General features: G+C 39.0%; 1 long non-coding RNA gene across 1 annotated transcript in view; it reads right to left on the bottom strand.

Annotated features, from left to right (window-relative positions):
* Positions 1-25,621, bottom strand: part of LOC111753173 (uncharacterized) — a 38,539-nt gene extending 12,918 nt beyond the window's left edge. Inside the window, exon 1 of the long non-coding RNA XR_002788056.2 lies at positions 21,163-25,621. This is a non-coding gene — a long non-coding RNA (uncharacterized LOC111753173). The remainder of the gene's footprint in view (positions 1-21,162) is intronic.
* Positions 25,622-26,238: the final 617 nt, after the last annotated feature.

Genomic DNA, 26,238 nt, shown 5'->3' with positions numbered 1-26,238 from the left:
CTGGGCCATCTTAGATAAGTCATTTAACCTTCTTCTGTTTTAGTTTCTTCATCCGCAGAAGTGTGATAGCACACATCGGGCTTCGAAGGAAAGGCCTATTAGGAGGACTGTGTAAGACGTGTTACTTGAGGGACCTAGGATTTTGCAAAAGAAGTTTGCATCACTTTTTGCTAAACAGGCTGTAATCTTGAGGTGTTAGGGCAACCTCATGGCAAGCTAGTCTGAGAAAAACGTCTTGCCAAGAAAACATCAGATCTGAGGGAAGACAGGGTCATTTTTGGTATTTTGTGCATTTGGAGGTGACTTCTGACAAGGGCTTGCTGTACAGGTAGTTCCCGACTTACAACAAATTTCCATTCTGATGACTCTGTCGGAAGTCGGTTCTGAAGTAAGTCAAATATATATATATGTTTTTAGTTTTCATTACCTTCTATTGTCAGTATCTTTATAAATCCAATATTTACTTGTCTTCAGGGCTTGGAAACATTACATATAAACATACACAGATATTTTAATACATACATAAATATATAAAAAATACCCAAATCATAGAGATTACTCTGATGATGAAGGAGAGTTGGATGATGGCGTTTTGTCAGTCGTGGTAATAACTCCACTTGTGGAAGGTTCTGGATCGTCTGGATTATCCCTGGGAATGGGGATGGTGTTTCTACTCAGAAAAGTAGTGAGAGTTGTCTATGGTCCTTTTCTTTTTTTCTTCACATATGTCACCATGCGTCTCACTGCTCCCCAAATCCGCCTATCGACTTTAGCAAAGTGTTTGGGCCCATGTTTTCAAGCAACTGAAGCCTCTGATGTAGTTTAGAAAAGTAAATCTAAATGACAGTTTTGAACAGTATATCATAAAACTAAACATCTGAGAATGATGACATCCGCAAATTACGCACTGCAACATAGTATATAGTATGCATTACTAAGGATAGGATGTAAAACAACAACAAAAAAAAAACCAGAATGGATGATCATTAGTGCAGCTCATCATAACTCAAATAACTTGTAAGTTGGGGACTAAACACAGACAGGCACACTAAAAAAAATCCATTGCCATGGAGTAGATTCTGACTCAAGGTTACCCTCTAGGACAGAGTAGAACTCTCTGGTAGGGTTTCCAAGGCTGTAAATCTTTAAGGAAGCAAACTACCACATCTTTTTCCCACAGAGTGGCTGGTGGGTTTGAACCTCTGACCTATAGATTAGCAGCTGAGCACTTAACCATTGTGCCACCAGGGCTCCTGAGTTGGGGACTACCTGTAGATGATCCACGGGAAAAACTGAAATCATGAAAATACTATTTGAGTGTCCAAATTAAACTTACTCATAATTGAAAAAAAGGAAAATACTCATGTGTTTGGCTTCAGCTTATAAATTACCAATAACATCTTGGCAGTTCCATTCTTTTGCTTGGGGGGAACTTTGGTAATGAAGACAGCATGTAGCTGCATGTCAACCATGGCGAACCTGTTGTTAGTCCATAAGAATGTGAAAGGTAGCACCCCTGATTTTGTTGTCCTCTGTTATGATCTAGATGGCACTCAATCTCCCAGACCAGATATGCTCTTATGCACACATAGACCAATCAGCATTTATTTGGGGGAACAACTAAAACGGTTCTGGAGTCCCTGGGTGGTGCAAATGGTTAATGCATGAGGCTGATCACCAAAAAGGTGGAGGTTCCAGTCCACTCAGAAGTGCCTCAAAAGAAAGGGCTGTAGATCTACTTCCAAAAAATCTTCCACTGAAAACCTTATGGATCACAGTTCTACTCTGATACAAATGGGGTCACCATGACTCAGAGTTGACTCCACAACAACTGGTTACTGGTTATAACTCTTCCAATAAACTCCTTAAAAAGACACATAGATGAAAATACATCTGAAATCAGAAAACTTTTCATTCCTGTATTTTAAAATCCTGGTTATATCTTTTCATGCACATGAGTCAAACTCAGAGGGATCTCTTATTTCCCCTCACCTTCTTGCTTGCTTACTCTCCTTCTACCCCCTCTACTCCCTTGAAACTACCAGGATGGGACCTGTTGCTTTCATTGTGTGAATTTCCCATTGGCAGAGCCTCAACTCTTCAAATCATTCTGTTTCCCCAAAGGGAATCACCAGATGTTCTGTCTGTGATCAATGTGCAGTGGGCTGTTTGCCTTTGCCTGGGCTTGCCCATGTGTCCTTGCAAAAAATACAAACAGAGGTGCTGCAACTCTGCCCCAGGGTGGAGGGCAGGCTTCAAGTCAGCAACAAACCCAAAGGCAGGAAATGCTTGCTGCTCCTTCCCCTGTGTGTGTCTGCTGTACATGCAGGAGGATGGGCTCCTTCACTGCAGAATTCTAGGGCATGAATTAAAGCTGTGGAGCCTGAACAGTGAGGATTCTTTGGGATAAAAAGCCACTTTTAAAGAGCTGTGACAATTTTGCCGATCTGTGTTATTCAACACTTTAAAAATGCTTAGTCCCTTTGTCCCAGCAATTTCATTTCTGCTAGTATCATGGGGAAACAGTTGTGTGGTTAAAGCTTTAAAGGTACAGTTCTGTTCACGACATACTGTTCATAGTAGCAAAAAACTGGAATGGATCTAAATGTTCAGTAAAGAAGTATTTAGTTAAAGAAATCATGATGTCTATCTGCATTTCTCTCTCTCATCCTCTACACCAACCAAAAATCCCATTGCTGTCAAGTCGATTTTGACTCATAGTGACCCTATAGGACAGAATAGAACTGCCCCATAGGGTTTCTAAGGAATGGCTGGAGGATTTGGACTGCTGACCTTTTGGTTAGCAGCCGAGCTCTTAACTACTGAGCCACCAGGGCTCCCCATACTACACCAGCTGTATCTATATTTATCATTTAAAATGAGGTGAAAAACAGGTTTTTTTAAAAAAAATTAGATTGTAGAGATCCTTGGAGAGCTTGATGAAAGCCGTCAATCATCTCCCCAGGAGAAAAGGCCTATATGCACCACACTTTCCATATAATATCAGGAGATTGCAATACCAACTTGTCTATCATGCAAAGGTTAACAACCTTAATGTAATGAACTTAATAGAATTTAATAATTCTGATATATTGAGAAGTGGAAACAGGTTAAAATCTCAGTTTTGGTTAAAAAAATTATATAAATATAAATATATATATTTGTTTAAAAAAAAAAGGCTTCGAAAGGTTCAACATGAAGGTGCTGACAATGGCTATTTCACCCAGGCGATGATGGTATGTGTGTTTTCCTTTCTTTTTTTTCTCCCTCTTGTTTTTTTCTCCTGCCTTCCTTCACTCCATCCCTCCTTCCTTCCTTTCTTCCTTATTTTATCCCTCTCTTCCTTATTTTTTTTTTTACTAATTTGTATCTTCTACCATTTCTTCAACTAAATATAAGTAATTTTTATAAGAAGAAATATGCTGCACAAGTTAGTATTAATTTTAAAAAAATATCAGTTTTGGCAAGTGTGTTATAAAAATCGGTGAGAATTTTAGCACTTCTCTTTTTCTCATGAAAAGATGAAATACTAGAATGAAGGGAAATTAGGATCAGGGGACTCTACTTCTGTGTGAGATTTAATTGTTGTAGTGTGCTGTCAAGTCAATTAATTAGGGCCAATATAAAAAAGTATAAATTAATAAACTTCCTTTCAACATAATATAGAGATAAAACATTTAAAAAAAGATTAAAAATGAACAGGAGCCAATTCATAAATGCCAGAATCAAACATGATAATCAAGAAAAGCTAGGCTAAAGTTAACCTTTAGCTTGATATCAAGCATAACAGCATTTCCACTTACGGAAAGTCCTTTCGGGTATCTATGGCGACTCAATGTCTTGGGGGATTATGGGTCCGGCCCAGTGTGGCTTCCTATTTCCTTTACCTTATCAGAAGCCTGAAGAGACAGTAATGGTTCACTGGTAGAATTCTCACCTTCTGCAGGGGAGACCCGGTTAGATTCCTCAGGCCCAGCTACCAGTTTTCAGTACAGCTTCCAGACCAAGGCAGACTAGAAAGACCTGGCATCCTAATTCCAAAAATCCGCCAATGAAATCCTTATAATCACAGTGGTTTGATCTTCATCTGATCATGGGACTGGTGCAGGGCTGAGCAGCATTTTTTTCATTGTGCGTGGTTTCACCATGAGCTGGGGACAGAGTTGATGGCAGCCAATAACAACAATGAGGAGCTAGAAGAAGTTGTGCCATCTTTGCAGACCTTGTTCTCTCAATTTGAAGGTGAAGTTTCCATATTTGTAAAGGAGCTCTGGCAGCACAATCATTAAGCATTAATTATTAACCCAAGAGTTGGCTGTTTGAACCACCAAAAACTCTGTGGGAGAAAGACCTGGGGATCTGTTCCCGTAAAGATTACAGCCTAGGAAACCCTATGGAGTAGTTCTACTCTGTCCTGTAGAGTTGCTATGAGTTGGAATCGACTTGACAGCACACTACAACAACAACACCACTTATCTTTTATTTACCAGCAAGTGTCTTTAAGAAAAGAAGTTAATTGTTGGACTGCAAGGATATCTGCTCAATATCTATGCCCCTTTTCTTTTTTTTTTTCTTGAGTAAGAAGGAGCCTTTGTATTCTTTAGGCAACCACCTCCTTACTCTTTCAGCTGTAGCTTGTGGGGCTGCCATCATCTTACAGCTCCAGGATGAGTACAAGCCTCAGGCCTGCTCAGGTCATTAGGACATTTTCTCTCTCTTTCTCACACTACACTGATTGCTTCAGGGATGGTATATGTTCCAAACAATGAGATGTGAAGAGGGCACTTTTGATGGAGTTGTTCTAGAGCCAAGGCTTCTCAGCTGGCAGAATCCAAGCCTAGAGTTGCTGACGGCCATGCCATGGAAAGAACCTGCAGAAGAATGAAGGCAAAGTAGTGAAGGAGACACAAATGGAGAAAGGTGAGGAAGTGGGGAGGGCATCAAGTCCTGGGGCTTCGTTTGAGCTCCCAGATCCACATCTGCCTGAAGCAAACTTGCCGTGGGGATTTTCAATTATGTGTGACAATACATTTCTTCCTTTTTTTTTTAAGATACTTTGAGTTTGGTCTGTTTCACTTTTAACCAATTAGGCCCTGATTAATATACTGGTCTAATAGTAATAACAATAATACTGAATATTTCTCAAGTGACATACCCTGTATAAGTCCTTAATATATACTTTCTGATTTCATTCTTGCAGTAATTATTTTTAAGAATGGAAACTAAGGCTCAGAGAGGTGAAGTAACTTGCTTAAGATCCCTTAGCAAGTAGTAGTAGATGCTGGATTCAAACTCAGATATGGCCGATTAGAAAATCCCATGTTCTTAATGAGCGTGCTACCCCCAAAGTAGAAGGAGTCCTGGTGACACAGTGGTTAGGTGCTCAGCTACATACTGAAAGATCAGCGGTTCAAACCTACCAGCCACCCCACAGGAGAAAGACGTGACATTTTGCTTCCGTAAAGATTATAGCCTTGGATACCCTATGGGGCAGTTCTTCTCTGTCCTATAGTGTCGCTATGAGTTGGAATAGGCTCAAAGGCAACGGGTTTGCTTTTGCTTATCTCCCAAGTAGTGATACTTAATGGAAGTGAGGCCTGACAGCTGGTGAGTTGCTCATCCCAGGTAATCATTTCTTTTTTTTTCCCTTTAAGGCCTATGTGATTTTATTTCTAATTTTTTGTCTTCTACTAAAATATTCACAGACATTTTCAACAATAAAGTGTGCTATTTCTTTTTTTCTAGTACAGGCCAAAATCTCCACTGGGTTCTTTTTTTTCAATTATATTTTTGTTGTTACTGAGAATATACGCAGCAGAACATACACCAATTCAACTATTTCTGCATGTACAATTGAGTGACATTGATTACCTGGGCATTCACTTCTAACTGCAATTTAGGAAGGGAAGCCCTGAGGATAGCAAATGAGTATTTGCTAAGTATGGCCAGTTTTAGGGTTAAAGTCTCTTAACCATCAGTTTCCTTGTCACCACTTCTGTCACTTTTGCTTTCTGAGTATTATACAATATTTAACAGAAAATTCCCAACCAATGTCTCTTCTTTTTAACCGTCAAACCCATGGGGAGTCTGGAGGAGAAGCTAATTTACCTGACACATACTGTACGACTTCTCTGGGGGCTTGCTTCAGCTGCTAATGGTGCAGACTTAGAGACAAAGCAGGGGTCTTTTAGGATTCAAGAATCAAGCAGGAGATACAAGGCCAGTTTAGTGACATGTTGTTATAAGCCCAGAGTGAACTTTCTTTTCATTCATGAAATGAAAATGAAGAGAGTTATCGTGTCGCCCCTCCCCCACACGTAGGGATGGCTTATACTTTACATAACAGAAGAATTCTCTCTTGAGGACGGAGAAAACAAGGTAAACACATGTCTGGGAAATATGGTTTTGACTCTAGCACTGATGTTCACACTGTACTCATAACATCCTGTTCTCTGCTGGCTGTGATGTGGTAGATAGCAGTCCCTCCCCAGCTGTTACAGAGAGCTCATTCTTCATAAAGATGCTCCTCTTTGACACCCAGCAAATGGGTCACTGCCCCTCCTCCTCTGTCACTTATAGTTAAGGGTGGTTGCTCTCAGTTGCTTTGAGAATGCCCTTTCTACCTTCTCCAAAATTAGGTCTTTAATTCCTTTGGGATATTTGACAAACTTAAAATTTTACTGGAAGCCCAGAGAGTACTAGTGAGTAGGAAAGAAGTTCCAAAAAAACAAAATTGTTTGGCATAGAAGAAAATTCTCTGTTAATCCCTGCAACTATAGAAAGGAAAGGAAGAGTGGGTTTTAGAGAAAGATGTAATGAAATCTAAAATTGAAAACCAAACCCACTGTTGTTGAGTCTATTTTGACTCATAGTGGGCCTATAGGACCAAGTACAACCGCCCCATAGAGTTTCCAAGACTGTAAATCTTTAGAGAGCAGACTGCCACATCTTTCTCCTGCTCTACTGCTGACCTTTTGATTCACAGCCAGGTTTTAACCACTATACCACCAGGGCTTCTTCAGTGAAACATGGTACTGAGGAAAAAAAACAGGGAAGTGAAATTATCCTCTTCCTAACCCACTGCTGTCGAGTCAATTTCAACTCATAGCAACACCATGGGACAGACTAGAACTGCCCTATGGGGTTTCCAAGGCTGTAAATCTTTACAGAAGCAGACTATCACATCTTTGCCTTGCATCCTCTTCCTAGGGACTGGAATTTCTGACTTCTGATTGACCAGATCCACTTGATTCTGACTCAGTAATGGATTAGAGGAGCAGGAGATGAATTTTTGTTCAAGGTTTAACAAAGTCAATTCCAACTCATGGCGACCCCACATGTGTCAGAGTAGAACTGCGTTCCATAGTGTATTCAATGGTTGAGTTTTTCCAAGCCTTTCTTCTAAGGTGCCTCTGGGTGGACTCAAACCTCCAAACTTTTGGTTAGCAGCTGGGTGCCTTAACTATTTGCACTACCCAGGTAATCCTTAAAATAGGATAACAATATTTAATTTGCTGGATAGAGCAGTTTGCTTAAGGACAGAGATTTTGCTCTTAAGTCCTCCTCTTCATACTCTAGGACCTAGGGTGGGGCAGGGCGGGGTGGGGCATTTATGGAATGGATGTTTACTGGATCTTTGTCTAGAAATCTGGGATGGAGCACAAAAGTGATGTTTAAGACGAACTGTACAAAATGAACAGAATTTCCAAAGGCAAATACTCTGTGGGCTGGGGTTGGGGAGGGATGGTATTCCAGCAGAGGGAAGAGCTGTGTAGCACCGTAGAACCATGAGTGTAGATGGGTTGTGCTGTGAAAAACGTAAGTAGCAGGAGCTAGAGCATGGGCAGGTTTGCCTTTTGGAAAGATGAATATGACAAGAGTAAAGGATAGAACTAAAGTTGGACATAGAGAGACCAGTTAAGGAACACTTATGATCATCAGGGTAGGTGAAGGTTCATGGTGTAATAGTCATTAAATCGAGTTGAGCAACTTGGATGTTAGGTGGCTGGCCACAATCACTCATGAAACATGGCCCTCACTCCTGCCCATGACATTCATCACATTTAAATCACAGTCACGTCTTAGCAAAATTACAAACTATACATCTTTGGGATTACTCTAAATGACAAATCTGCAAAAGCCATGGTTGAAAAGAAAAGAAAGTCGAGGACAGGAACCTGGAGAACACCAATTTATAAAGGGGTGAAGAAGAAGAGGAGCCCATGAAGGATACCTAGAAGGCAGTGAAAGAGGAAGAAGGCAATCCCGGAGAGTAGAAAATTGAAATTAAGGAGAAATACGTCAGACACAGGGAAAAAACATCATTGGCAACAAATGCCGAGAGGAAGCCAAGTAAGAAAAGGTAAGACAAACAGAAAAACATCTATCAAAGATTGAAAACATGGGGTAATTGGCAGACCTTGGCAGACGGTTTATATGGAGTAAGAGTCCAGAGGTCCTATTACAAGCACATTGTGGGGTGTAAAGCAGCAAGAAGTCCCTAGGTGGTGCAAAGGATTAACGCACCTGACTGCTAACCTAAAGGTTGGAGATTCCAGTCCACCCAGAGGTGCCTCGGGAAAAAAAAAAAAAATCAGCCATTGAAAATCTCAGGGAGCACTGTTCTACTCTGTACACATCGGGCCACCGTAAGTCAGAATCAACTAAACAACAACTGGCTTTAAAGCAGCAGAGACAGCTTATACGGAGCATCTTCTAAGAGGCTCATCTATAGAATGAAGGAAAGAGAGAGGTACAGTCTGGGGGGCCTGTAAAATTAAGGTAGGAATATTTTCTTCTTTTTTAAACAGGGGACAGATTGGAGCACATTTAAGGAATGAGGGTAATAAGCCTGGGATAGGGAAGTAGTCTAAGGATGCTCTGATCAACAGAACTATTGATGGTGGAAATCAGTGATTTGGGTGAAACTGTGGGGGTGGTTATACATGTGTTAAGAAAGGGGAGTTTCATCGTAAGGAGGCAAGGACAACCCAGGCTTCTTCTAATACTATACAGCACAAGTGGAGCTGGCATTTTAGACTCTAAGGAGTCAGAGACATCCAATGTCAACTCCCAGACTTATCTCTTAGTACCGGTGTACTCTTGAACAAGCACTTCATGTTTCTAAGACTAAGTTTCCCCACCCATAAATGGTAAGGGTTTCAATCTCCCTGCTCCCACTGACATTTCTTCCTCTTTCCTACTTTATCTTTCCTCCCTAGCACCTAAACTTTCTTAACTTATTTTACTGATTTTTCTTGTTTATTATCTGTCTTTTCTATTAGGATGCAAACCCAAGGAAGGACTTTTTTTTTTTCTTTCCCTATTTTCACTATTATATCCTGAGCAGTACAATACCTGACACGTAGTAGGTGTTCAAAAGGAAGAAATTAATGAATGATTAGGATGCTGCAGAGCAGAGTTCCCCAACTCGGGCACTACAGTCATTCGGAACCAGGTAGTTCATTTGTTTTGATGGCTGTCCTGTATATTGTAGGATGTTTATCAGTTCCCCTGGCCTCTAATCACTAGATGCCAATAGAACCACACTCCCACTTGTGACAAGCAAAAATATGTCTAGACATTACCAAATGTCCCTTAAAGGGCAAAATCACCTTGGTTTGAAAACCACTACAACAAGAGTAAGTGCTAAAAATGGTGGCTTTTTTGTTTTGTTTTAATATTATTACAATGGAGGAAGGAATAAAAAGTGAAAGTAACACTTGGTCACCAACTTCTCCCACAACCTGTTTAATTTGAGGTGGAAAAAAATCCTACAGGTAAGATGGGGTTGGCTTCACAGCAAACTGACATTTTACTTATTGTTTTTACTGAGAAATATGTTCAGAAGAAAACAGCTCACAAATCAAGACAATGCCTCCTTAGTCTCTCATCTGTTGATTGTATTTAAGGTATTTTCTCCTTTGTCACCTCTTTGGGCAAATAATAATCGCAAAAATAATTATGCCTATCCATATAGCCTTGTATTGTCAAATCTGACATTGTATACAGACAACATATGGGTCAACGCTCTAAAGAAAATGATGACTCAGTCTCCACATTCTAGTTCTTGAAGATAAAGGGTCAGAAGATACAACTGAAGTTTTCCTCTTCGGGATCACCTTGCCTTTCAGATTTCCATTTTTACTGCTCCATTCCTTTGCTTTGAATAGAAATCAATTTGTCTTTGATTAAAATGGGCAATAATCTCTTAGAGTCAGAAAATTTCATAAAATGGAGACTGATCTAAAAATTGCTTTTGGGAGCATTAGGGAAAAAAAAAGTGTCCAGAAAAAGAGCTCAAAATAAACTGGTCCCTAATTCTCCCCTAATTTTTTTTTTCCCCTGGTTGCCTTCAAGTTGATTCTAACTCAGGACGGCCCCATGTATGTCACAGTAGAACTATGTTCCAAAGGGTTTTCAATGGCCAAAGGAGATTGCAAAGCCTTTCTTCTAAGGCACCTCTGAATGGCCTGGAATCTACAATATTTTGGTTAGCAGCTGAGCCTTTTCACCACCTAGGAACTCACCTCCTAAACATAAAAAAAAAACATAGATACTGCTAACTATGGAGGAGCCATTAGACCAACAAAAAGCTATGGGTCGGGCAACCATATGTCTCAGTTTGCCTAAAACAATCCCAGTTTATGCCTGCTGTCCCAGTATAATAATTGGTAGCAGACCCTTTTACTGTCAGAATGTACAGGTTTGAACAATGAAGTATATGCTTTCCTTATTTAAAAAAAACAAAAAAACCAGTTGCCCTTGAGTCAATTCCAATTCACCATGGCTCCGTGAGTGTCACAGGAGAACGTGCTCCAATGGGTTATCAATGACTGAATTTTCAGAAGTATATTGCCAGGCCCTTCCCAGACACCTCTGGGTGAACTCAAACCTCCTACTTTATGGTTAGCAGCTGAACATGTTAACCATTTGTACCAGGAAGGGACTCCTGTATTCAGACTTAATTAGCATTTGGCTGCCTCCATCAGTGTTTCAAAGTGGTTCATTCTGCTGAGAATTTGCATTTCCACCCCAGATATATTGAATCAGAATTTATGTTTTAACAAGATCCCCAGATGATTCTTATGTATAATAAATTTTAAGAACCACTGCTGTACTAGTTGCTCTCAGAATTGGTCCCTAATCCAGCAGCATTAGCATCACCTGGGAACTTGTTAGAAATGCGAACTCTTTGCACAGGTACTAACCAGTTGGAAGCCCTGGCCTGCATAAAAGAACAGCTGGTTTTATATAACAGCAGGCTGTTTACTTTTCTATCTCTGCACCTAGGGCATGTCCCAGACTTCTCTCAGCACTCTATGGCAGAACTAGCTACAGGGATTGTACTGTCTGCTGCACAAGTTCAAAGATAAACTATCTGTGAGTCAATAAATAAATCGGCCCGCCACCTAGCTTATTGATCTATATGTCATTTTTCTCCCCACGCTGACAAAAGTGAAATAGTAATTAGGTTATTATGTTGTAGAGTTTGCCTTGCTCAGTTTCCCTAGAAGGCATTTAGATCTAGAGAAGCCAAGTGGTGTGAGAGTTGACTCTTGGTCAGCCTGGGAGAAGAAACTGGCTGCCTAAAGAGCTGGTCAGAATAGACCCTTGATAAGAGTCTTCTTGCACCAGAGCCATACCCTCAGATTACCATAGGGGTGATATTTAAAAATAGCCAACTGAACAGGAATGCCCCCATCTCATTACCAACAAGATAAACCTTTTTTTTTTTTTTTTCCAGGACTAAGAACACAGTTTAAAAGGTTACAAAAGGGGAGTCAGGGCCAAGATGGCAGAATAGACAGACACTTCCAGAGAGACTTCTTACAACAAAGACTCAAAAAAAACAAGTGAAACGAGTATATTTATGACAAGCTAGGAGCTCTGAACATCAAAGGCAAAGTTAGAAAAGGAACCAAGAGACAGACGGAGGAAGAGATGGCTCAGAAGTACAGAGAATTTACTGGACCTGAATCGCCAGTTGCCCTCAGACACCACTCCCGGGAGCAACTGTGGTGGGCTGATACTAGTGTTTGGCTGCAGTTTCCTCAAGGGCAAGCAGCCAGCAGTACAGCCTACTCACACCTCCGGAACCAGAGAGGAATGGCACTCTTGGGAAAAACTAAGTACTTGCGTATCTTTTACTGCGCCTCCCCACACCCAAGCCTGCTTCAGCAGCTATTGATTTCCCTGGGCCTGAGATAGGCCCTGTTGAGTGCCTAGAGCCATACTCCCGGCCTCAGAGAAGGAATAAATTTGCAACTGGGGGAAAAGATAATTTGCCAGCTCCACTAACTGGGGAAGCTCAGGACAGAAGTGGTTCCTGTCCAGGCATAAATGGTCTGTGGACTTTGAGTATCTTTCCCCACTGCATGGACTTGTGTGGGCATAACTTAGGAGAATAGGCCCCTGTTGGTGGACTACAGCTGTTTCAGCTGTGTGGTAGAGAGGTGGGTGTTTGGTGTTTGACACTGCTTTGCCTATTAAACAGAGTCCTCACCTACCCACATCAGGGGCCTAAGGACTAGTGGCTCAACTCAGGTCACCAAGCCACCCACGACAGGGGTCCAAGGATAACTGATACCTCCCAGTCCTTACAACCAAAAATATTGGGTGCACATGCTCTGTCTACAGAACCTACCCACCTCTATGCTCTAGGAAACAGGGACATGCTTTCCTCAGAGACACTTGAGGGATGGTTCTCAGTCCCCTGCCTTGTTCAGAGCGTGATCCCCTGCTGCAAACAGATACCGGTACCTACACCAATCACCCCTGTACCACAGACTTGATGATCAGCTACCTGGACACCTGAGCTGAATTCACACAAGAAAAGTGAATGGAACCCTAGACGGATATACTTGATAATAGCTTTAGCCATTTGGGAACAGGATGTCAGAGCTCCAAAGGTAAAAATGATGAAGCTAGCTCACTCAAGCAACTCATTTGGGCATATCAAAACAAAACAAAGCAAGAAGCTAAGATACAGTAAGCAAACATAAAATAAACTAATACGATAACTTATAGATGGCTCAGAGAAAACAGTCAGTATCAAGTCACATGAAGAAACATACCATGATTGCCTCAACAAGCTATCAAAACAAAGAATCAAGGGATCTTCTAGATGAAAGAGCCTTTCTGGAATTACTGGATGCAGAATACAAAAGATTAACATACGGAACCCTTCAAGACATCAAAAAGGAAATTAGGCAATACACAGAACAAGCCAAGGAACACACAGATAAAACAGTTGAAGAAATTAAAAAGATTATTCAAGAACATTATGAAAAATTCAATAAGCTGGAAGAATCCACAGATAGCAATCAGAAATTCAGAAGATTAAAAATAAAATTTCAGAATTAGACAACTCAATAGAAAGTCACAGGAGCAGAATTGAGCAAGTGGAAGGCAGAATTTGTGCATTTGAAGATGAAACACTTGGCAACAATATATTTGAAGAAAAATCAGATAAAATAATTTAAAAAAAATGAAGAAACCTTAAAAATCATGTGAGACTCTATCAAGAGAAATAACCTATGAGTGATTGGAGTACCAGAACAAAGAGGGATAACAGAAAATACAGAAAGAATTGTTGAAGGTTTGTTGGCAAAAAGCTTCCCTAATATCATGAAAGATGAGAAGGTATCTATCCAAGATGCTCATCAAACTCCACATAAGGCAGATTTTAAAAGAAAGTCACCAGGACATATTATAATAAAACTTGTCAAAACCAAAGATAAAGAGAAAATTTTAACAGCACCTTGGGATAAACAGAAAGTCACCTACAAAAGAGAGTCAATAAGAATAAGCTCGGACTACTCAGCAGGAACCTTGCAGGCATGAAGGCAATGGGATGACTTATATAAACCATTGATGGAAAAAAATTGCCAGCCAAGAATCATATATACAGCAAAACTGTCTCTCAAATATGAAGGTGAAATTAGGACATTTCCAGATAAACAGAAGTTTAGGAAATTCATAAAACCAAACCAAAACTACAAGAAATACTAAAGGGGGCTTTTGGGTTAGAAAATCAATCATATCAGGTATCAACCCAAGACTAGAACACTGGGCAGAGCAATCAGATGTCAACCCTGACAGGGAAACCACAAAAATAAATCAAGATAAAAAAACACTCAAAACAGGTAAACAGCAATGTTACTATGCAAAAGAAGACAATATTAAAACAACAAAGAGTAACTAAGAAATGTAGTCATAGATCTTTCATATGGAAAGGAAGACAATGCAACACAAAGAAATAAAAGTTAGGTTTAAATTTAGAAAAATAGGGGTAAATATTAAGGTAACCACAAAGGAGACAAACTATCCTACTCATCAAAACAAACTACTAGAAAAAAATAGAGACTCAGCAGAAACAAAAGCAACAACAAAGAATATTAGGAAAAGACAATACATGAGGATAAACTACTCAGCACAAAAAGTGAAGTGGGAAAAAGAAACTATCAACAACACACAAAAAAGGACATCAAAATGATAGCACTAAATTCATACTTATCCATAATTACACTGAATATAAATGGACTAAATGCACCAATAAAGAGACAGAGCTTGGCAGAATGGATCAAAAAACATGATCTGCCTATATGCTGCCTACAAGAGACACACCTTAGACTTAGAGACACAAACAAACTAAAACTCAAGGATGAAAAAATATATACCAAGCAAACAACAATCAAAAAAGAGCAGGAGTGGCAATATTAATTTCTGACAAAATAGACTTTAAAGTTAAATCCATCATAAAGGATAAGGAAGGACACCATATAATGATTAAAGGGACAATATACCACGAGGATATAACCATCCTAAAAATTGACACACCCAGTGACAAGGCTGCAAGATATATAAAACAAACTCTAACAGAATTGAAAAGTGAGATAGACATTTCCACAATAATAGTAGGAGACTTCAACACACCACATTTGGCGAAGGACAGGACTTCCTAAAAAAACCTCAATAAAGACACGGAAGATCTAAATGCCACAATCAACCAACTTGACCTCATAGACATATAGAGAACACTACACCAGCCAAGTATTCTTTCTTTTCTAGTGCAAATGGAACATTCTCTAGAATAGACCACATATTAAATCATAAAACAAGCCTTAGCAGAATCCAAAACATCGAAATATTACAAAACATCTTCGCTGATCACCAGACCATAAAAGTAGAAATCAATAACAGAAAAAGCAGGCAAAGGAAATCAAACACTTGGAAACTGAACAATACCCTGCTCAGAAAAGACTGGATTACAGAAGACATGAAGGATAGAATAAAGAAATTCATAGAATCCAATGAGAATGAAAACACTTCCTTTCAGAATCTTTGGGACACAGCAAAAGCAGTGCTCAGAGGTCAATTTATATCAATAAACGTACACATACAAAAAGAAGAAAGGGCAAAAATCAAAGAATTATTGCAACAACTTGAACAAATAGAAAGAGACCAACAAAAGAAACCCTCAGGCATCAGAAAAAATCAAATAATAAAAATTAAAGCAAAATTAAATGAAATGGAAAACAGAAAAACAACTGAAAGAATTAACAAGACCAAAAGCTGCTTTGTTGAAAAAACAAACAAAATTGATAAAGCACTGGCCAAACTGACAAAAGAAAAACAGGAGATGAAGCAAATAACCTGAATAAGAATGAGATGGGTGATATTACAACAGACCCAACTGAAATTTAAAAAATCATATCAGATTACTATAAAAAATTGTACTCTAAAAAATATGAAAACCTAGAAGAAATGGATGAATTCCTAGAAACACACTACCGACCTAAACTAACACAAACAGAGGTAGAACAACTAAATAGGCCCATAACAAAAGAAGAGATTGAAAACGCAATCAAAAAACTCCCAACAACAACAAAAAAAGCCCTGGCCCAGATGGCTTCACTGCAGAGCTCTACTAAACTGTCAGAGAAGAGTTAACATCACTACTACTAAAAGTATTTCAGAGCATAGAAAAGGATGGAATACTACCAAACTCATTCTATGAAGCCACCATATCCCTGATACCAAAACCAGGTAAAGACACCGCAAAAAAAGAAAATTATAGACCTATATCCCTCATGAACTTAGATGCAAGAATCCTCAACAAAATTCTAGCCAATAGAATTCAACAACATATCAAAAAAAATAATTCACCATAACCAAGTGGGATTCATACCAGGTACGCAGGGATGGTTCAACATTAGAAAAACAATTCGTGTAATCCATCATATAAATAAAACAAAAGACAAGAATCACATGATTTTATCAGTTGTTGCAGAAAAGGCATTTGACAAAGTTTAACACCCATTCATGATAAAAACTCTCAGCAAAATAGAAATAGAAGGAAAAGTCCTCAACATAATAAAGGGCATTTATACAAAGCCAATAGCCAACATCGTCCTAAATGGAGAGAGCCTGAAAACATTCCCCTTGAGATTGGGAAACAGACAAGGATGCTCTTTATCACCACTCTTATTCAACATTGTGCTGGAGGTCCTAGCCAGAGCAACTAGGCTAGATAAAGAAATAAAGGGTATCCAGATTGGCAAGGAAGAAGTAAAAGTGTCTCTATTTGCAGATGACATGATCTTATACACAGAAAACCCTAAAGAATCCTCCAGAAAACTATTGAAACTAATGGAAGGGTCCAGCAGAGTATCAAGATACAAGATAAACATACAAAAATCAGTTGGATTCCTCTACACCAACAAACAGAACATGGAAGAGGAAATCACTAAATCAATGCCATTTACAGTAGTCCCCAAGAAGGTAAAATACTTAGGAATAAATCTTACCAGAGATGTAAAAGACTTCTACAAAGAAAACTACAGTACACTTCTGCAAGAAACCAAAAGAGATTTACATAAGTGGAAGAACATACCTTGCTCATGGATAGGAAGACTTAACATTATAAAAATGTCTATTCTACCAAAAATGATCTATACATTTAATGCAATTCCGATCCAAATCTCAATGACATTCTTTAATGAGATGGAGAAACAAATCACCAACTTCATATGGAAGGGAAAGAGGCCCCGGAGAAGTAAAGCATTACTGAAAAAGAAGAACAAAGTGGGAGGCCTCACTCTACCTGATTTTAAAAACTATTATACCACCACAGTAGTCAAAACAGCCTGGTACTGGTATGACAACAGATACATAGACCAGTGGAACAGAATTGAAAGTCCAGACAGAAATCTGTCCACATATGAGCAGTTGATATTTGACAAAGGCTCCAACTCAGTTAAAAAGGGAAAAGACAGTCTTTTTTAACAAATGGTGCTGGCATAACTGAACATCCATCTGCAAAAAAAATGAAACAAGATCCCTACCTCACATCATGAACAAAAATGAACTCAAAATGGATCAAAGACCTAAATTTAAAATCTAAAATAATAAAGATCATGGAAGAAAAAATAGGGACAATGCTAGGAGTCCTAATACATGGCATAAACAGTACACAAAACGTTACTAACGATAAAAAAAAAAAACGATACAGAAGAAAAACTAGATCACTGGGAGCTCCTGAAAATCAAACACCGATGTTATTCCAAAGAGTTCACCAAAAGAGTAAAAAGATTACCTACAGACTGGGCAGAAGTTTTTAGCTATGACGTTTCTAATCAGCCCCTGATCTCTAAAATCTACATGATACTGCAAAAACTCAACTACAAAAAGACAAACAACCCAATTAAGAAATGGGCAAAAGATATGAACAGGCACTTCACTAAAGAAGACATTCAGGTAGGTAACAGACACATGAGGAAATGCTCACTATTGTTAGCCATTAGAGAAATGCAAATCAAAACTACAATGAGATTCCATCTCACTCCAACAAAAATTTTTTTTTTTTTTCTCCAACAAGGCTAGCATTAATTCAAAAACCACAAAATAGTAAGTGTTGGAGAGGTTGTGGAGAGATTGGAACAATTCTACACTGCTGGTGGGAATTGATTTGGCACTTCCTTTAAAAGCTAGAAATAGAACTACCATAGGATCCAGCAATCTCACTCCTTGGAATATATCCTAGAGAAATAACAGCCTTTACATGAATAGGTATATGCACACCCATGTTCATTGCTGCACTGTTTACAATAGCAAAAAGATGGAAGCAACCATGGTGCCCATCCACGGATGAATGGGTAAATAAATTATGATATATTTGCACAAGGGGACACTACACATCAATAAAGAACAGTGATGAAACTGTGAAACATTTCATAATATGGAGGAATCTGGAAGGCATTATGCTGAGTGAAATTAGTCAGTTGCAAAAGGACAAATATTGTATAAGACCACTATTATAAGAACTCGAGAAATACCTTAAACAGAGAAGAAAATATTCTTTGATGGTACAAGAGGGGGGAGAGTGGGAGGGAGGGAGAAAAGTATTCACTAATTAGATAGTGAATAAGAATTACTTTAGGTGAAGGGAAAGACAACACACTGTACAGGGGAGGTCAGCACAACTGGACTAAACCAAAAGCAAAGAAGTTTCCTGAATAAAATGAATGCTTCGAAGGTCAGTGTAGCCAGGGCGGGGTTTTGGGGACCATGCTTTCAGGGGATATCTAAGTCAATTGACTTAATAAAATCTATTAAGAAAACATTCAGCCTCCCACTTTGGAGAGTGGCGTCTGGGGTCTTAAACGCTAGCAAGCAGCCATCTAAGATGCATCAATTGGTCTCAACCTACCTGGACCAAAAAAGAATGAAGAAAACCAAGGACACAAGGTAATTATGAGCCCAAGAGACAGAAAGGGCCACATAAACCAGAGATTACATCAGCCTGAGACCAGAAGAACTAGATGGTGCCCAGCCACAATCGATGACTGCCCTGACAGGGAACACAACAGAGAACCCCTGAGGGAGCAGGAGAGCAGTGGGATGCAGACCACAAATTCTCGTAAAAAGACCAGACTTAATGGTCTGACTGAGACTTGTAGGACCCCGGTGGCCATGGCCCCCAGATCTCTTAGCCCAAGATAGGAACCGTTCCCAAAGACAACTCTTCAGACAGGGATTGGACTGGACAATGGGATAGAAAAAGATGCTGGTGAAGAATGAGCTTCTTGGGTCAAGTAGACATTTGAGACTATGTTGGCATCTCCTACCTGGAGGGGAGATGAGAGGGCAGAGGGGGTCAAAAGCTGGCGGAATGGACATGAAAGGAGAGAGTGGAGGGAAGGAGTGGGCTGTCTCTTTGGGGGGAGAGCAATTAGGAGTATGTAGCAAGGTGTATATAAATTTTTGTATGAGAGACTGGCTTGATTTGTAAACTTTCACATAAAGCACAATAAAAATTAAAAAAAAAAAAAAAAAAAGATTACAAAAGGACCAGGAGTTAACAAGGTAATCACATGCCCACTCCAATCAGAAGTCTAATGGGTCGTCATTACAGAGGGGCATTTTTTCCAAAGCCAGGCTGAGAAGGAGAGACCAAAAACTCAGGAGTAGTTAATAGTCAGCCTGAGATTAGATATCCCTTTTTTTTTTTTTTTTTTTTTTTACTAGATAGGTAGGTATCAAGGCTTTTTGTGACCCAACAGCCTCTGTTACCTAGCCTCACTTCTCACCACCAAGCTCTTCAATGTCCAGAATGTACTACTTTCAGTTTCTCAAACGTGTCATAGACCCTCTCATTTTGGAATTTTGCATATATTATTCCTTAGAACATACTCACCCCTCCCCCATCATTAATTCCCATTTATTTATCCCTCAGGTCTCAGCCAAAATGTGACTTCCTCCAGGGAACCCTTCCTGACCATCCAAATTGGCATTAGGGGCCCCTCTTAAAGCATCCACTTCATACTTCCCATTGTCAAAAGGCTCTTTACTCAGTTGTAATTATCTGTTTATTTATCTATCATCCCTCATACATTATAACACAGGAAGTGAGGAGCTGTGTCTTGTTCTTTGTTCCTCTCCCTCCACCCCCAACCAGGTAACACATACAATATACCTGGTACTTCACAGGTACTCAAAAGACATTTTATAGTGAGCATGCAATATCTCCATCACCTTCTTATTTATGCTGCCTACCAAGTATCAGACACTTTCTTTCCAAAATTATTGTGAAGACTAAATTAGATAATGTATATATTTGCTATTCAATAAATAATAGGTAATATTATTAAGGAACCCTGGTAGTACAATGGTTAAGTGCTCAGCTGCTAACCAAAAGGTTGACATTTCATACCCACCTAGTGGCTCCACAGGAATAAAGACCTAGCGATCTGCTCCCATAAAGATTTCAGCCTAGAAAGCCCTATAGGGCAGTTCTACTCTGTCACGTAGGGTTGCTGCGAATCAGAACATTGACCAGTTTTTTTCGGTATGGTTACTCTGTGTATTCCTTCTATCTCATTTGATGCTTCCTGCATTGTTCAATATTTTGCCCATAGAATCCTTCTAAGCTGCAACTTGAGGCTTAAATTTTTTATCTGTTCTTTCAGCTTGAGAAATGCCAAGTATATTCTTCCCTTCTGATGTTCTAACTCCAGATCTTTGCATATTTCATTATATTTTATCTTCTCAAACCACCCTTTGAAATCTTCTGTTCAGCTCTTTTACTTCACAGTTTCTTCTATTCTCGCATTTTGAGGATGGCAAGACTTCATCTCACATACTCTGGACATGCTATAAGGAGAGACCAGTCTGTGGAGAAGGACATCTTGCTTAGTAAGGTGCGGGGTCAGTGAAAAACAGGAAGACGCTTGATGAAATGGATTGACATAGTGGTGACAACAATGGGCTCAAAAATAGCAATGGTTGTGAGGATAATGCAGGACCAGGCAGTGTTTCACATTGTTGTACATAGGGTCTCTATAGGTGGCAACTGATCCGATGGTACCTAACGACAACAATATTATTATTTTACTTAGGCCTTACTACAACACTGTGATGCTGGTATTAGAATCTCCCTTTTAACAAATGAGTAAATTGAGTCATAGAGAGGGTAAAGTGACTTGTCAGAAAACAGCAAAGTCAAGATTCTAAGTATCTTCCTGACTTTTAAACCCCAGCTCTTTCACAATAAACACTCTGTAAAATGTAAGAAAGAAAGGAAGAAGTAAAGAAAGGGGAAAAAAACTAAGGGAGGAAGGAAATAAAGGAGGAAGACAGGAGGGGGGATTGAATTTATACCTCTTGTTGTTAGTTGCTGTCCAGTCTGCATCCGATTCATGGCAACCTTATGTATAACAGAACAAAACATTGGCTGATCGTGCACCATCTTCATGAGCATTAGTATGTTGCCGCTGTTATGTCTATTCATCTCATGGAGGGTTTCTCTTGTTTTCACTGGCACTCTGCTTTACCAAACATGATATCCATGTCTAGCGATTAGTCTCTCCGAATGACACGTTCGAAGTAAGCAAGCCAAAGCCTTGCCACTGTCACTTCTAAGGAACATCAATCCTTGAAAAATTCTTCAAACAAGTGTCATTGCATTGTTTTTCATATAACATCCAAGCTTCAACAGTTACAGGTAAGAATTTTGCAGGAAAATTGTAAAAACAAGTTAAAAACTCTGCTCTAATTGGGCTTTCACGTTACTTGAACATGCTAGCATAGTATGTAAAGAATGATACTCTTGCCACAGCGGCTTCAACTTGTCCATCTACCACTGTGAGTTATCTCCCCATTCTGACCTCCCTTCAGCTTGTTGGGGTGAGTCACACCAGCCTTGTGAAAGGGGATGAGTCAGAAAACTTGGCCAACTAGTTTAGCAAATTTAGGTCAAGAATCCACATGGAGAGTCATAAATGTCACAGAGAGCAGCTTTTCTACGTAGCTGCTTAAACCTGGAATTTTAGCAGCCTTTCTCTACAGATAACAAACAGTCAAAACAGGCAATATTTAAACACTCTCACACCTAGTAGCTGTGGAAGATTTACCATGACAGATTAACACCGTCTTCTCCAAAAAGAGAAAACCAATAGCTAAAAAAAGACTTCCTTAACAGCACTATAATCCAGAGAACTCAGAGCAACTATATGTGAGTAATGCATTTTCTTCATGTACATTTTCCTGGTTAATTCCTATGTGACCACTGATGGAAAATTATCTTGGTCAGCCATTCTTTTTTTTTTTTTCTGATTTTTATTGTGCTTTAAGTAAAGGTGTGGTGCAACAAAAAATCTCATTTGTTTTTGATAGGAATACAAATGGTACAGCCACTTTGGAAGATTATTTGACAGTTGTAAAGATAAACACAGACTTGCCATGTAATTTAGCAATCACACGTCTAGGTATTTGCCCAAATACGTTGAAAATATATGTCCCCATAAAAATCTGCAGAAGAGTGTTTATTGCAGCTTTATTCATAACGGCAAAAATTGGAAGCAACTGAGATAACCTTCAATAGATGAAAGGATGAGTAAACTATAGTATATCAATATAAAGGAGCATTATTCATTGATAAAAAGGACTGACCTGTCAAGCTACAAAAAGACATGGATAAAACTTAAATGCATATTGCTAAGAGAAAGAAGCCAGTCTAAAAAAAACTACATACTGTATGATTTCAACTACATGACATTCTGGAAAAGGCAAAACTATAGAAACATTCAGAACAAGGCCAGGGGCTGACAGCAGAAGAGACCTCAATCGCTTGCACGCAAGTTCAAGCTGAAGCTGAAGAAAATAAAAACAAGTCCACCAGAACCAAAATATGACCTTGACTATATACCACCCGAATTTACGGACCATTTCAAGGACAGATTTGATGCATTGAATGCTAATGACCAAAGACCAGATGAGTTGTGGGATGAAATCAAGGACATCATACATGAAGAAACCAAAAGGTCATTTAAAAGAGAGGAAAGAAAGAAAATACCAAAATGGATGTCAGAAGAGAATCTGAAACTTGCACTTGAATGAAGAGTATCTAAAGCAAAAGGAAGAAATGATCACATAAAAGAGCTGAACAGAAAATTTCAAAAGAGCAGCTCGAGAAAACAAACTAAAGTATCAAAATGAAAAATGCAAAGACCTAGAGTTAGAAAACCAAAAGGGAAGAACATGCTTGGCATTTCTGAAAATGAAAGAACTGAAGAAAAAATTCAAGCCTCAAGTTGCAATACTGAAGGGGTGGCACAGTGGTTAAGGGTTTGGCTACTAACCAAAAGGTCGGCAGTTTGAATCCACCAGCCGCTCAATGGAAACCCTCAGGAGCAGTTCTACTCTGTCCTATACGGTGGCTATGAGTCGGATTTTACTTCACTGCAACAGGTTTGGTTTTTTAGTTTTTATGGGGAAAATATTGAATGACTCAGGAAACATCAAAAGAAGATGGAAGGAATGCAAAGAGTCACTGTACCAAAAAGAACTGATCGACAATCAAACATTTCAGGAGGTAGAGTATGTTCAAGAGCCGATGGTGCTAAAGGAAAAAGTCCAAGCTGCACTGAAGGCATTGGCGAAAAACAAGGCTCCAGGAATTAAGGGAATACCAGTTGAGATGTTTCAACAAACAGTGTAATGATGGAAGTGCTCACTCAACTATGCCAAGAAATCTGGAAGACAACTACCAGGCCAACTGACTGAAGAGATCCATATACATGCTTATTCCACAGAAAGGTGATCCAAAAGAATGCAGAAATTATCAAACATTATCATTAATATCACATGCAAGTAAAATTATGCTGAATATAATTCAAAAACTGTTGCAGCAGTACATTGGCAGAGAAATTCCAGAAATTCAAGCTGGATTTACCAGAAGGAATGAGAGATATCACTGCTGATGTCAAATAGATCTTGACTGAAAGTAGAGAATAACAGATGTTTACCTGTGTTTTACTGACTTTGCAAAGGAATTCGATTGTGTGGATCATAACAAATTACGGATAACATTGTGAAGAATGGGAATTCCAGAACACTTAATTTTGCTCATGCATAGCCTGTACATAGACCAAGAGACAGTCATTCAAACAGAACAAGGGGGTACTACTGCATGGTTTAAAATCAGGAAAGGTGTGTGTCAGGGGTGTATCTTTCAACATACTAACTAAATTTTTATGCAAATAACATGCACCTTCTATGTTACTTTTGCCAGTGGTGTCCTCCCCTCAGAAGGTATTTTCATAAATGCCAGTATGTCAATTTTTTTTACATATTACTGTAAAAAGAAAATTAGTGTAACATGCTTACAAATATACCTTGTGGGAAGAGTACGCCATAAACAAACAAACATAGAAGGCACATGTTATTTTTATAAAAATAACAGTATTCAATTTTAATGCTGAGAAAATAGTTTGAGAAGCTGGACTATATGTTGTGGCTAGCATAGCAAAGAATGAGAATTCCAGAACACTTAATTGTGCTCTTGAAGAAACTGTACACAGACCAAGAGGCAGTTATTCAAATGGAACAATGAATACTGCATGGTTTAAAATTAGTAAAGATGTGCATCAGGGTTGTATCCTTTCACATACTTATTCAATCTGTATGCTGAGCAGATATTCCAAGAAACCAGACTGTATGAAGAAGAATGCAACATCAGGATTGGAGAAAGACTCATTTAACAACCTGCGATATGCAGGTGACACAATCATCCTTGCTGAAAGCAAAAAGGACTTGAAGGACTTACTGAGGAAGATCAAAGAGCACAACCTTCGGTATGGATTACACCTCAACATAAAGAAAACAAAAAATCCTCACAACTAGACCAATAAGCAATATCATGATAAACGGGGAAAAGATTGAAGTTGGTAGGATTTCATTTTACTTGGATCCACAATCAACACCCATGGAAGCAGAAATCAAGAAATCAAATGACATATTGAATTGGGCAAATCTGCTACAAAAGACCTCTTTAAAGTATTCAAAAGCAAAGACGTCACCTCGAAGACTACGGTGCACCTGACCCAAGTGATTGTATTTTCAATCACCTCATATGCACGTGAAAGCTGGACAATGAGTAAGGAAGCGTGAAGAAGAATTGATGCCTTTGAATTATGATGTTGGCAAAGCATATTAAATATACCATGAACTGCCTGAAGAACAAGCAAATCTGTATTGAAAGACGTACAGCCAGAATGCTCCTTGGAAGCAAGGACAGTGAAATTTCATCTCACGTATTTTGGACATGTTATCAGGAAAGATCAGTACCTGGAGAAGGACATTACGTTTGGTAAAGTAGAGGGTCAGTGAAAATGAGAAGATCCTCAAGGAGACAGATGGACACAGTGGCTGCAATAATGGGCTCAAATATAGCAAGGATTGTAAGGATGGCACAGGACTGGACAGTGTTTCATTCTGTTGTCCATAGGGGTCACTATGAGTTTGAACTGACTCGAGGGCACCTAACAATAACACAAACCAAACCTGTTGCCATCGAGTCTATTCTGACTCATAGCAACTCTATAGCAGAGTAGAACTGCCCTGTAGGGTTTCAAAGAGTGGCTGGTGGATTCGAACTGCCAACCTTTTGTTTAGCAGCTGAACTTAACAACTGTGCCACTAGGGCTCCCCAATAACAACACAGAGACATTAAAAAGATCAGTGGTTGGCAGGAATTCAGGGAAAGGGCAGGTGAAGTGCAGCACATTTTAATGGCAGTGAGACACAATTCTGTATGATAGTGTAATAGTGGACATGATATGCATTTGTCAAATCCCAGAGAACTGTACAACACAAAGAGTAACCCTAGTGTAAACTATTAACTTTAGTTAATAACAATATTTCAATTCTGGTTTATCAATTGTAACAAATATACAGGAATGCAAGATGTTAAAAATAAAGGAAACTGTGTACAAGAGTGGGAGAGTATATAGGAACCTGTGTACTTCTGCTCAGTCTGCTACCAGGGTGGTATTACCAGTTAAGTATTCAGCTACAAACTGAAAGATTAGCATTTTGAATTCGCCCAGAGGTACCTCGGAAGTTCTACTCTGAAACACACGGGGTTGTCATAACTTAATGGTGACTGCTTTATTTAAAAAGAAAACAAAAACCTGTTCTAAATAATAAACTCTATTAATTTTTCAAACATAAAAGCAAAAATATAGGAATTGAATAAAATGGCAGCACAGTTTTATGCAAGTTAAATGATGAGAAACAAATGCTGCAAAAAATATGGAAATTTATTTTGAGAAAAAATTAAAGCAAAGGTAAAACTATCATTGATTTTGAGTAAATTAGAAATGCATGCAGCCTACTATTACATTTCTGGTGAAGTGAGATAATATTTCTATTTCTCTGAGAAAATAATTTATTAAA

This window comes from Loxodonta africana, chromosome 4, assembly GCF_030014295.1.
Source record: "Loxodonta africana isolate mLoxAfr1 chromosome 4, mLoxAfr1.hap2, whole genome shotgun sequence".
NCBI lineage: Eukaryota > Metazoa > Chordata > Mammalia > Proboscidea > Elephantidae > Loxodonta > Loxodonta africana.
This window is presented reverse-complemented; position numbering and strand designations above follow the sequence as displayed.